A 13,051-nucleotide genomic window follows, 5' to 3' on the forward strand; every position below is an offset into this window, starting at 1 on the left:
AGTAGCAGCCGACTGCACGCAAAGACTGGGAACGTGCAGTGGGATTTACGTGAAATCGGCGCAAGGCAGATCTTTCCGACGTAGGCTTGAGAATCTTATGGGAACATTTGTACTGTTTCTAAATTAAGTGTAGGTGTGGGAGGAGGGTGCTTCCTGCGCACGAATAAAAGCACGCTCGCCAATTGTGGATGCTAATCGTTCGCTTGTATCTGCCTACACACCTCTGCCGGTTGGGAATTGTTCCACTTGCATGGCAAGGTGCGCATGTAGGTGTGTTAAAAATTCTGAAAGCGCTGGGTATCGATCCCAGTACCTTTCGCACGCTGAGCGAGCGCTCTACCATCTGAGCTACGCCCGCCCCCCCCGATAACTAGTAGTGCTACATACAGTCATATCCACTTCACAGACCCTTGCACTCCCATTATTCCGCAGACAAACACTACTCTCTATGTATCAGTGAGGGTGTCTTTCAGGTTTCGTGCATTCTGTATCGAATCGTAGTTGGCCACAATGAAAGTGGCACGCATAACGTCGAAAATAGAGTTCAGACACCGCTCTGAGTAAGACGAACGTGTTGTCCCTTCTCTAGACTTCAATGACGTTAAGCCGTGATACCTAAGACAGATCTGCACTCGATGACACCACGATAACAGCCGGTCCCCACACTTACATCTTGCTCTCCCTATGACAGTATACATCATATCAGTCTGTGACGCTGGTCTTGCAACTCCTTGCGTGCGTTTATGTTCGCCGCGACCAACACTTACCATGCACTGACCACAAAACATGGAGGATCCGGGGCTTGAACCCGAGACCGTTCACACGCTAAGCGAACGATCTGCCAACTGAGCTACAGCTACACACACGACTAAGCTTGGCTATTCTCCATTCTTTGCGACTCTGATGTGCACGGACACGATGGTTGGTTGGTTTGTAGCGGCGAAGGTACCAGAATACAAAGGCGCGGACACGTTCATATACACAAGAGTTCCAAGTAGTTTCGATGCTCTGGTATTACGAATGCAAATTCCGTCTGTTTTGAAAGTCTTAAATTGAAAGGGCGGTCACAAATTGGTCCATTTCACTCCTTGTCGACAATCACACAGCACCTGAGGTAACAAGCACATCTCGAGCCCCATTGTGCTCTCCATTGTTCATGCCAACTCAGTGCCTCGCTCTTTGCTACTGTGTAAAACTCTTGTCGTCCAACTGCAAAACACTGGGACACAACAAGTTTCCGCGTCTCCATTGCACTGATCGTACTACGAAACGCTCCCCAAACTTGGCAATCACCCATGCAGATGACTTTTCCGACTTTACACGACGCTCACGCTAGTAACAGCCTTATTTACAGTTCGACGTCGCGCCAAAGCGAATGAGCACATTTCGCCTACGGCTTAGGCCGCTCTTCTAGTGTGGCTGCTCTGTGTCTGCAGGCAGCGAGGGGCTGCAAGCTTCCTGTGTTCGCACCTATATCACCTGTGCTTCCTTGTCAGAGACAGACTATCGCAAAACATACAACTTACTCCATGAATTGATTGCTACGGCATCTGTTATCAGCAGTCACAAGCAGCAACACCAGTAGCAGCCAACTGCACGCAAAGACTGGGAACGTGCAGTGGGATTTACGTGAAATCGGCGCAAGGCAGATCTTTCCGACGTAGGCTTGAAATTCTTATGGGAACATTTGTACTGTTTCTAAATTAAGTGTAGGTGTGGGAGGAGGGTGCTTCCTGCGCACGAATAAAAGCACGCTCGCCAATTGTGGATGCTGATCGTTCGCTTGTATCTGCCTACACACCTCTGCCGGTTGGGAATTGTTCCACTTGCATGGCAAGGTGCGCATGTAGGTGTGTTAAAAATTCTGAAGGCGCTGGGTATCGATCCCAGTACCTTTCGCACGCTAAGCGAGCGCTCTACCATCTTTTTTTTTTTTTTTTTTTTTTTTTTTTTAAATCTCATTTTGTTCGTTTAATCTGGTCGGGGCGGACGTCGTAAGACACCCTTTTAAGTTCGTCGTTGATCTATTAACTCAGTTTTTTTATTACAGAGGGCAGCTAAGCCTCTGACCGAACACGCTGAGCTACCGTGCCGGCACAAAAAATTCTGGAGGCGCTGGGTATCGATCCCAGTACCTCTCGCACGCTAAGCGAGCGCTCTACCATCTGAGCTACGCCCACCCCCCCCCCCCCATCTGAGCTACGCCCGCCCACCCGATAACTAGTAGTGCTACATACAGTCATATCAACGTCACAGACCCTTGCACTCCCATTTTTCCGCAGACAAACACTACTCTCTATGTATCAGTGAGGGTGTCTTTCAGGTTTCGTGCATTCTGTATCGAATCGTAGTTGGCCACAATGAAAGTGGCACGCATAACGTCGAAAATAGAGTTCAGACACCGCTCTGAGTAAGACGAACGTGTTGTCCCTTCTCTAGACTTCAATGACGTTAAGCCGTGATACCTAAGACAGATCTGCACTCGATGACACCATGATAACAGCCGGTCCCCACACTTACATCTTGCTCTCCCTATGACAGTATACATCATATCAGTCTGTGACGCTGGTCTTGCAACTCCTTGCGTGCGTTTATGTTCGCCGCGACCAACACTTACCATGCACTGACCACAAAACATGGAGGAGCCGGGGCTTGAACCCGAGACCGTTCACACGCTAAGCGAACGATCTGCCAACTGAGCTACAGCTACACACACGACCAAGCTTGGCTATTCTCCATTCTTTGCGACTCTGATGTGCACGGACACGATGGTTGGTTGGTTTGTAGCGGCGAAGGTACCAGAATACAAAGGCGCGGACACGTTCATATACACAAGAGTTCCAAGTAGTTTCGATGCTCTGGTATTACGAATGCAAATTCCGTCTGTTTTGAAAGTCTTAAATTGAAAGGGCGGTCACAAATTGGTCCATTTCACTCCTTGTCGACAATCACACAGCACCTGAGGTAACAAGCACATCTCGAGCCCCATTGTGCTCTCCATTGTTCATGCCAACTCAGTGCCTCGCTCTTTGCTACTGTGTAAAACTCTTGTCGTCCAACTGCAAAACACTGGGACACAACAAGTTTCCGCGTCTCCATTGCACTGATCGTACTACGAAACGCTCCCCAAACTTGGCAATCACCCATGCAGATGACTTTTCCGACTTTACACGACGCTCACGCTAGTAACAGCCTTATTTACAGTTCGACGTCGCGCCAAAGCGAATGAGCACATTTCGCCTACGGCTTAGGCCGCTCTTCTAGTGTGGCTGCTCTGTGTCTGCAGGCAGCGAGGGGCTGCAAGCTTCCTGTGTTCGCACCTATATCACCTGTGCTTCCTTGTCAGAGACAGACTATCGCAAAACATACAACTTACTCCATGAATTGATTGCTACGGCATCTGTTATCAGCAGTCACAAGCAGCAACACCAGTAGCAGCCGACTGCACGCAAAGACTGGGAACGTGCAGTGGGATTTACGTGAAATCGGCGCAAGGCAGATCTTTCCGACGTAGGCTTGAGAATCTTATGGGAACATTTGTACTGTTTCTAAATTAAGTGTAGGTGTGGGAGGAGGGTGCTTCCTGCGCACGAATAAAAGCACGCTCGCCAATTGTGGATGCTAATCGTTCGCTTGTATCTGCCTACACACCTCTGCCGGTTGGGAATTGTTCCACTTGCATGGCAAGGTGCGCATGTAGGTGTGTTAAAAATTCTGGAGGCGCTGGGTATCGATCCCAGTACCTTTCGCACGCTAAGCGAGCGCTCTACCATCTGAGCTACGCCCGCCCCCCCGATAACTAGTAGTGCTACATACAGTCATATCAACGTCACAGACCCTTGCACTCCCATTATTCCGCAGACAAACACTACTCTCTATGTATCAGTGAGGGTGTCTTTCAGGTTTCGTGCATTCTGTATCGAATCGTAGTTGGCCACAATGAAAGTGGCACGCATAACGTCGAAAATAGAGTTCAGACACCGCTCTGAGTAAGACGAACGTGTTGTCCCTTTTCTAGACTTCAATGACGTTAAGCCGTGATACCTAAGACAGATCTGCACTCGATGACACCACGATAACAGCCGGTCCCCACACTTACATCTTGCTCTCCCTATGACAGTATACATCATATCAGTCTGCGACGCTGGTCTTGCAACTTCTTGCGTGCGTTTATGTTCGCCGCGACCAACACTTACCATGCACTGACCACAAAACATGGAGGAGCCGGGGCTTGAACCCGAGACCGTTCACACGCTAAGCGAACGATCTGCCAACTGAGCTACAGCTACACACACGACCAAGCCTGGCTATTCTCCATTCTTTGCGACTCTGATGTGCACGGACACGATGGTTGGTTGGTTTGTAGCGGCGAAGGTACCAGAATACAAAGGCGCGGACACGTTCATATACACAAGAGTTCCAAGTAGTTTCGATGCTCTGGTATTACGAATGCAAATTCCGTCTGTTTTGAACGTCTTAAATTGAAAGGGCGGTCACAAATTGGTCCATTTCACTCCTTGTCGACAATCACACAGCACCTGAGGTAACAAGCTCATCTCGAGCCCCATTGTGCTCTCCATTGTTCATGCCAACTCAGTGCCTCGCTCTTTGCCACTATGTAAAACTCTTGTCGTCCAACTGCAAAACACTGGGACACAACAAGTTTCCGCGTCTCCATTGCACTTATCGTACTACGAAACGCTCCCCAAACTTGGCACTCACCCATGCAGATGACTTTTCCGACTTTACACGACGCTCACGCTAGTGACAGCCTTATTTACAGTTCGACGTCGCGCCAAAGCGAATGAGCACATTTCGCCTACGGCTTAGGCCGCTCTTCTAGTGTGGCTGCTCTGTGTCTGCAGGCAGCGAGGGGCTGCAAGCTTCCTGTGTTCGCACCTATATCACCTGTGCTTCCTTGTCAGAGACAGACTATCGCAAAACATACAACTCACTCCATGAATTGATTGCTACGGCATTTGTTATCAGCAGTCACAAGCAGCAACACCAGTAGCAGCCGACTGCACGCAAAGACTGGGAACGTGCAGTGGGATTTACGTGAAATCGGCGCAAGGCAGATCTTTCCGACGTAGGCTTGAGAATCTTATGGGAACATTTGTACTGTTTCTAAATTAAGTGTAGGTGTGGGAGGAGGGTGCTTCCTGCGCACGAATAAAAGCACGCTCGCCAATTGTGGATGCTAATCGTTCGCTTGTATCTGCCTACACACCTCTGCCGGTTGGGAATTGTTCCACTTGCATGGCAAGGCGCGCATGTAGGTGTGTTAAAAATTCTGGAGGCGCTGGGTATCGATCCCAGTACCTTTCGCACGCTAAGCGAGCGCTCTACCATCTTTTTTTTTTTTTTTTTTTTTTTTTTTTTTAAATCTCATTTTGTTCGTTTAATCTGGTCGGGGCGGACGTCGTAAGACACCCTTTTAAGTTCGTCGTTGATCTATTAACTCAGTTTTTTTATTACAGAGGGCAGCTAAGCCTCTGACCGAACACGCTGAGCTACCGTGCCGGCACAAAAAATTCTGGAGGCGCTGGGTATCGATCCCAGTACCTCTCGCACGCTAAGCGAGCGCTCTACCATCTGAGCTACGCCCACCCCCCCCCCCATCTGAGATACGCCCGCCCACCCGATAACTAGTAGTGCTACATACAGTCATATCAACGTCACAGACCCTTGCACTCCCATTTTTCCGCAGACAAACACTACTCTCTATGTATCAGTGAGGGTGTCTTTCAGGTTTCGTGCATTCTGTATCGAATCGTAGTTGGCCACAATGAAAGTGGCACGCATAACGTCGAAAATAGAGTTCAGACACCGCTCTGAGTAAGACGAACGTGTTGTCCCTTCTCTAGACTTCAATGACGTTAAGCCGTGATACCTAAGACAGATCTGCACTCGATGACACCACGATAACAGCCGGTCCCCACACTTACATCTTGCTCTCCCTATGACAGTATACATCATATCAGTCTGTGACGCTGGCCTTGCAACTCCTTGCGTGCGTTTATGTTCGCCGCGACCAACACTTACCATGCACTGACCACAAAACATGGAGGAGCCGGGGCTTGAACCCGAGACCGTTCACACGCTAAGCGAACGATCTGCCAACTGAGCTACAGCTACACACACGACCAAGCTTGGCTATTCTCCATTCTTTGCGACTCTGATGTGCACGGACACGATGGTTGGTTGGTTTGTAGCGGCGAAGGTACCAGAATACAAAGGCGCGGACACGTTCATATACACAAGAGTTCCAAGTAGTTTCGATGCTCTGGTATTACGAATGCAAATTCCGTCTGTTTTGAAAGTCTTAAATTGAAAGGGCGGTCACAAATTGGTCCATTTCACTCCTTGTCGACAATCACACAGCACCTGAGGTAACAAGCACATCTCGAGCCCCATTGTGCTCTCCATTGTTCATGCCAACTCAGTGCCTCGCTCTTTGCTACTGTGTAAAACTCTTGTCGTCCAACTGCAAAACACTGGGACACAACAAGTTTCCGCGTCTCCATTGCACTGATCGTACTACGAAACGCTCCCCAAACTTGGCAATCACCCATGCAGATGACTTTTCCGACTTTACACGACGCTCACGCTAGTAACAGCCTTATTTACAGTTCGACGTCGCGCCAAAGCGAATGAGCACATTTCGCCTACGGCTTAGGCCGCTCTTCTAGTGTGGCTGCTCTGTGTCTGCAGGCAGCGAGGGGCTGCAAGCTTCCTGTGTTCGCACCTATATCACCTGTGCTTCCTTGTCAGAGACAGACTATCGCAAAACATACAACTTACTCCATGAATTGATTGCTACGGCATCTGTTATCAGCAGTCACAAGCAGCAACACCAGTAGCAGCCGACTGCACGCAAAGACTGGGAACGTGCAGTGGGATTTACGTGAAATCGGCGCAAGGCAGATCTTTCCGACGTAGGCTTGAGAATCTTATGGGAACATTTGTACTGTTTCTAAATTAAGTGTAGGTGTGGGAGGAGGGTGCTTCCTGCGCACGAATAAAAGCACGCTCGCCAATTGTGGATGCTAATCGTTCGCTTGTATCTGCCTACACACCTCTGCCGGTTGGGAATTGTTCCACTTGCATGGCAAGGTGCGCATGTAGGTGTGTTAAAAATTCTGGAGGCGCTGGGTATCGATCCCAGTACCTTTCGCACGCTAAGCGAGCGCTCTACCATCTGAGCTACGCCCGCCCCCCCGATAACTAGTAGTGCTACATACAGTCATATCAACGTCACAGACCCTTGCACTCCCATTATTCCGCAGACAAACACTACTCTCTATGTATCAGTGAGGGTGTCTTTCAGGTTTCGTGCATTCTGTATCGGATCGTAGTTGGCCACAATGAAAGTGGCACGCATAACGTCGAAAATAGAGCTCAGACACCGCTCTGAGTAAGACGAACGTGTTGTCCATTCTCTAGACTTCAATGACGTTAAGCCGTGATACCTAAGACAGATCTGCACTCGATGACACCACGATAACAGCCGGTCCCCACACTTACATCTTGCTCTCCCTATGACAGTATACATCATATCAGTCTGTGACGCTGGTCTTGCAACTCCTTGCGTGCGTTTATGTTCGCCGCGACCAACACTTACCATGCACTGACCACAAAACATAGAGGAGCCGGGGCTTGAACCCGAGACCGTTCACACGCTAAGCGGACGATCTGCTAACTGAGCTACAACTACACACACGACCAAGCTTGGCTATTCTCCATTCTTTGCGACTCTGATGTGCACGGACACGATGGTTGGTTGGTTTGTAGCGGCGAAGGTACCAGAATACAAAGGCGCGGACACGTTCATATACACAAGAGTTCCAAGTAGTTTCGATGCTCTGGTATTACGAATGCAAATTCCGTCTGTTTTGAACGTCTTAAATTGAAAGGGCGGTCACAAATTGGTCCATTTCACTCCTTGTCGACAATCACACAGCACCTGAGGTAACAAGCACATCTCGAGCCCCATTGTGCTCTCCATTGTTCATGCCAACTTAGTGCCTCGCTCTTTGCTACTGTGTAAAACTCTTGTCGTCCAACTGCAAAACACTGGGACACAACAAGTTTCCGCGTCTCCATTGCACTGATCGTACTACGAAACGCTCCCCAAACTTGGCAATCACCCATGCAGATGACTTTTCCGACTTTACACGACGCTCACGCTAGTGACAGCCTTATTTACAGTTCGACGTCGCGCCAAAGCGAATGAGCACATTTCGCCTACGGCTTAGGCCGCTCTTCTAGTGTGGCTGCTCTGTGTCTGCAGGCAGCGAGGGGCTGCAAGCTTCCTGTGTTCGCACCTATATCACCTGTGCTTCCTTGTCAGAGACAGACTATCGCAAAACATACAACTTACTCCATGAATTGATTGCTACGGCATCTGTTATCAGCAGTCACAAGCAGCAACACCAGTAGCAGCTGACTGCACGCAAAGACTGGGAACGTGCAGTGGGATTTACGTGAAATCGGCGCAAGGCAGATCTTTCCGACGTAGGCTTGAGAATCTTATGGGAACATTTGTACTGTTTCTAAATTAAGTGTAGGTGTGGGAGGAGGGTGCTTCCTGCGCACGAATAAAAGCACGCTCGCCAATTGTGGATGCTAATCGTTCGCTTGTATCTGCCTACACACCTCTGCCGGTTGGGAATTGTTCCACTTGCATGGCAAGGTGCGCATGTAGGTGTGTTAAAAATTCTGGAGGCGCTGGGTATCGATCCCAGTACCTTTCGCACGCTAAGCGAGCGCTCTACCATCTGAGCTACGCCCGCCCCCCCGATAACTAGTAGTGCTACATACAGTCATATCAACGTCACAGACCCTTGCACTCCCATTATTCCGCAGACAAACACTACTCTCTATGTATCAGTGAGGGTGTCTTTCAGGTTTCGTGCATTCTGTATCGAATCGTAGTTGGCCACAATGAAAGTGGCACGCATAACGTCGAAAATAGAGTTCAGACACCACTCTGAGTAAGACGAACGTGTTGTCCCTTCTCTAGACTTCAATGACGTTAAGCCGTGATACCTAAGACAGATCTGCACTCGATGACACCACGATAACAGCCGGTCCCCACACTTACATCTTGCTCTCCCTATGACAGTATACATCATATCAGTCTGTGACGCTTATCTTGCAACTCCTTGCGTGCGTTTATGTTCGCCGCGACCAACACTTACCATGCACTGACCACAAAACATGGAGGAGCCGGGGCTTGAACCCGAGACCGTTCACACGCTAAGTGGACGATCTGCCAACTGAGCTACAACTACACACACGACCAAGCTTGGCTATTCTCCATTCTTTGCGACTCTGATGTGCACGGACACGATGGTTGGTTGGTTTGTAGCGGCGAAGGTACCAGAATACAAAGGCGCGGACACGTTCATATACACAAGAGTTCCAAGTAGTTTCGATGCTCTGGTATTACGAATGCAAATTCCGTCTGTTTTGAACGTCTTAAATTGAAAGGGCGGTCACAAATTGGTCCATTTCACTCCTTGTCGACAATCACACAGCACCTGAGGTAACAAGCACATCTCGAGCCCCATTGTGCTCTCCATTGTTCATGCCAACTCAGTGCCTCGCTCTTTGCTACTGTGTAAAACTCTTGTCGTCCAACTGCAAAACACTGGGACACAACAAGTTTCCGCGTCTCCATTGCACTGATCGTACTACGAAACGCTCCCCAAACTTGGCAATCACCCATGGAGATGACTTTTCCGACTTTACACGACGCTCACGCAACGCTCACGCTAGTGACAGCCTTATTTACAGTTCGACGTCGCGCCAAAGCGAATGAGCACATTTCGCCTACGGCTTAGGCCGCTCTTGTAGTGTGGCTGCTCTGTGTCTGCAGGCAGCGAGGGGCTGCAAGCTTCCTGTGTTCGCACCTATATCACCTGTGCTTCCTTGTCAGAGACAGACTATCGCAAAACATACAACTCACTACATGAATTGATTGCTACGGCATCTGTTATCAGCAGTGACAACCAGCAACACCAGTAGCAGCCGACTGACGCAAAGAATGGGAACGTGCAGTGGGATTTACGTGAAATCGGCGCAAGGCAGATCTTTCCGACGTAGGCTTCAGAATCTTATGGGAACATTTGTACTGTTCCTAAATTAAGTGTAGGTGTGGGAGGAGGGTGCTTCCTGCGCACGAATAAAAGCACGCTCGCCAATTGTGGATGCTAATCGTTCGCTTGTATCTGCCTACACACCTCTGCCGGTTGGGAATTGTTCCACTTGCATGGCAAGGTGCGCATGTAGGTGTGTTAAAAATTCTGGAGGCGCTGGGTATCGATCCCAGTACCTTTCGCACGCTAAGCGAGCGCTCTACCATCTGAGCTACGCCCGCCCCCCCGATAACTAGTAGTGCTACATACAGTCATATCAACGTCACAGACCCTTGCACTCCCATTATTCCGCAGACAAACACTACTCTCTATGTATCAGTGAGGGTGTCTTTCAGGTTTCGTGCATTCTGTATCGAATCGTAGTTGGCCACAATGAAAGTGGCACGCATAACGTCGAAAATAGAGTTCAGACACCACTCTGAGTAAGACGAACGTGTTGTCCCTTCTCTAGACTTCAATGACGTTAAGCCGTGATACCTAAGACAGATCTGCACTCGATGACACCACGATAACAGCCGGTCCCCACACTTACATCTTGCTCTCCCTATGACAGTATACATCATATCAGTCTGTGACGCTGGTCTTGCAACTTCTTGCGTGCGTTTATGTTCGCCGCGTCCAACACTTACCATGCACTGACCACAAAACATGGAGGAGCCGGGGCTTGAACCCGAGACCGTTCACACGCTAAGCGAACGATCTGCCAACTGAGCTACAGCTACACACACGACCAAGCCTGGCTATTCTCCATTCTTTGCGACTCTGATGTGCACGGACACGATGGTTGGTTGGTTTGTAGCGGCGAAGGTACCAGAATACAAAGGCGCGGACACGTTCATATACACAAGAGTTCCAAGTAGTTTCGATGCTCTGGTATTACGAATGCAAATTCCGTCTGTTTTGAACGTCTTAAATTGAAAGGGCGGTCACAAATTGGTCCATTTCACTCCTTGTCGACAATCACACAGCACCTTAGGTAACAAGCACATCTCGAGCCCCATTGTGCTCTCCATTGTTCATGCCAACTCAGTGCCTCGCTCTTTGCTACTGTGTAAAACTCTTGTCGTCCAACTGCAAAACACTGGGACACAACAAGTTTCCGCGTCTCCATTGCACTGATCGTACTACGAAACGCTCCCCAAACTTGGCAATCACCCATGCAGATGACTTTTCCGACTTTACACGACGCTCACGCTAGTGACAGCCTTATTTACAGTTCGACGTCGCGCCAAAGCGAATGAGCACATTTCGCCTAAGGCTTAGGCCGCTCTTCTAGTGTGGCTGCTCTGTGTCTGCAGGCAGCGAGGGGCTGCAAGCTTCCTGTGTTCGCACCTATATCACCTGTGCTTCCTTGTCAGAGACAGACTATCGCAAAACATACAACTCACTCCATGAATTGATTGCTACGGCATCTGTTATCAGCAGTCACAACCAGCAACACCAGTAGCAGCCGACTGCACGCAAAGAATGGGAACGTGCAGTGGGATATACGTGAAATCGGCGCAAGGCAGATCTTTCCGACGTAGGCTTGAGAATCTTATGGGAACATTTGTACTGTTTCTAAATTAAGTGTAGGTGTGGGAGGAGGGTGCTTCCTGCGCACGAATAAAAGCACGCTCGCCAATTGTGGATGCTAATCGTTCACTTGTATCTGCCTACACACCTCTGCCGGTTGGGAATTATTCCACTTGCATGGCAATGTGCGCATGTAGGTGTGTTAAAAATTCTGGAGGCGCTGGGTATCGATCCCAGTACCTCTCGCACGCTAAGCGAGCGCTCTACCATCTGAGCTACGCCCACCCCCCCGATAACTAGTAGTGCCACATACAGTCGTATCAACGTCACAGACCCTTGCACTCCCATTATTCCGCAGACAAACACTACTCTCTATGTATCAGTGAGGGTGTCTTTCAGGTTTCGTGCATTCTGTATCGAATCGTAGTTGGCCACAATGAAAGTGGTACGCATAACGTCGAAAATAGAGTTCAGACACCGCTCTGAGTAAGACGAACGTGTTGTCCCTTCTCTAGACTTCAATGACGTTAAGCCGTGATACCTAAGACAGATCTGCACTCGATGACACCACGATAACAGCCGGTCCCCACACTTACATCTTGCTCTCCTTATGACAGTATACATCATATCAGTCTGTGACGCTGGTTTTTCAACTTCTTGCGTGCGTTTATGTTCGCCGCGACCAACACTTACCGTGCACTGACCACAAAACATGGAGGAGCCGGGCCTTGAACCCGAGACCGTTCACACGCTAAGCGAACGATCTGCCAACTGAGCTACAGCTACACACACGACCAAGCCTGGCTATTCTCCATTCTTTGCGACTCTGATGTGCACGGACTCGATGGTTGGTTGGTTTGTAGCGGCGAAGGTACCAGAATACAAAGGCGCGGACACGTTCATATACACAAGAGTTCCAAGTAGTTTCGATGCTCTGGTATTACGAATGCAAATTCCGTCTGTTTTGAACGTCTTAAATTGAAAGGGCGGTCACAAATTGGTCCATTTCACTCCTTGTCGACAATCACACAGCACCTGAGGTAACAAGCACATCTCGAGCCCCATTGTGCTCTCCATTGTTCATGCCAACTCAGTGCCTCGCTCTTTGCTACTGTGTAAAACTCTTGTCGTCCAACTGCAAAACACTGGGACACAACAAGTTTCCGCGTCTCCATTGCACTGATCGTACTACGAAACGCTCCCCAAACTTGGCAATCACCCATGGAGATGACTTTTCCGACTTTACACGACGCTCACGCAACGCTCACGCTAGTGACAGCCTTATTTACAGTTCGACGTCGCGCCAAAGCGAATGAGCACATTTCGCCTACGGCTTAGGCCGCTCTTCTAGTGTGGCTGCTCTGTGTCTGCAG

The 13,051-nt window shown here is 49.3% G+C and overlaps 3 non-coding genes across 3 annotated transcripts; all 3 read right to left on the reverse strand.

Annotated features, from left to right (window-relative positions):
* Nucleotides 1-2,107: 2,107 nt before the first annotated feature.
* On the reverse strand, nucleotides 2,108-2,181 carry Trnaa-agc (transfer RNA alanine (anticodon AGC)). Its single transcript has one exon. It is a non-coding gene; the product is annotated as a tRNA-Ala (tRNA).
* A 3,356-nt stretch (nucleotides 2,182-5,537) lies between these two features.
* Nucleotides 5,538-5,611, reverse strand: Trnaa-agc (transfer RNA alanine (anticodon AGC)). The gene has a single exon. It is a non-coding gene; the product is annotated as a tRNA-Ala (tRNA).
* Nucleotides 5,612-11,890: 6,279 nt separating this feature from the next.
* Nucleotides 11,891-11,964, reverse strand: Trnaa-agc (transfer RNA alanine (anticodon AGC)). Its single transcript has one exon. It is a non-coding gene; the product is annotated as a tRNA-Ala (tRNA).
* Between the last annotated feature and the right edge of the window lie 1,087 nt (nucleotides 11,965-13,051).

Source organism: Schistocerca gregaria, chromosome 11, assembly GCF_023897955.1.
Source record: "Schistocerca gregaria isolate iqSchGreg1 chromosome 11, iqSchGreg1.2, whole genome shotgun sequence".
Lineage (NCBI taxonomy): Eukaryota > Metazoa > Arthropoda > Insecta > Orthoptera > Acrididae > Schistocerca > Schistocerca gregaria.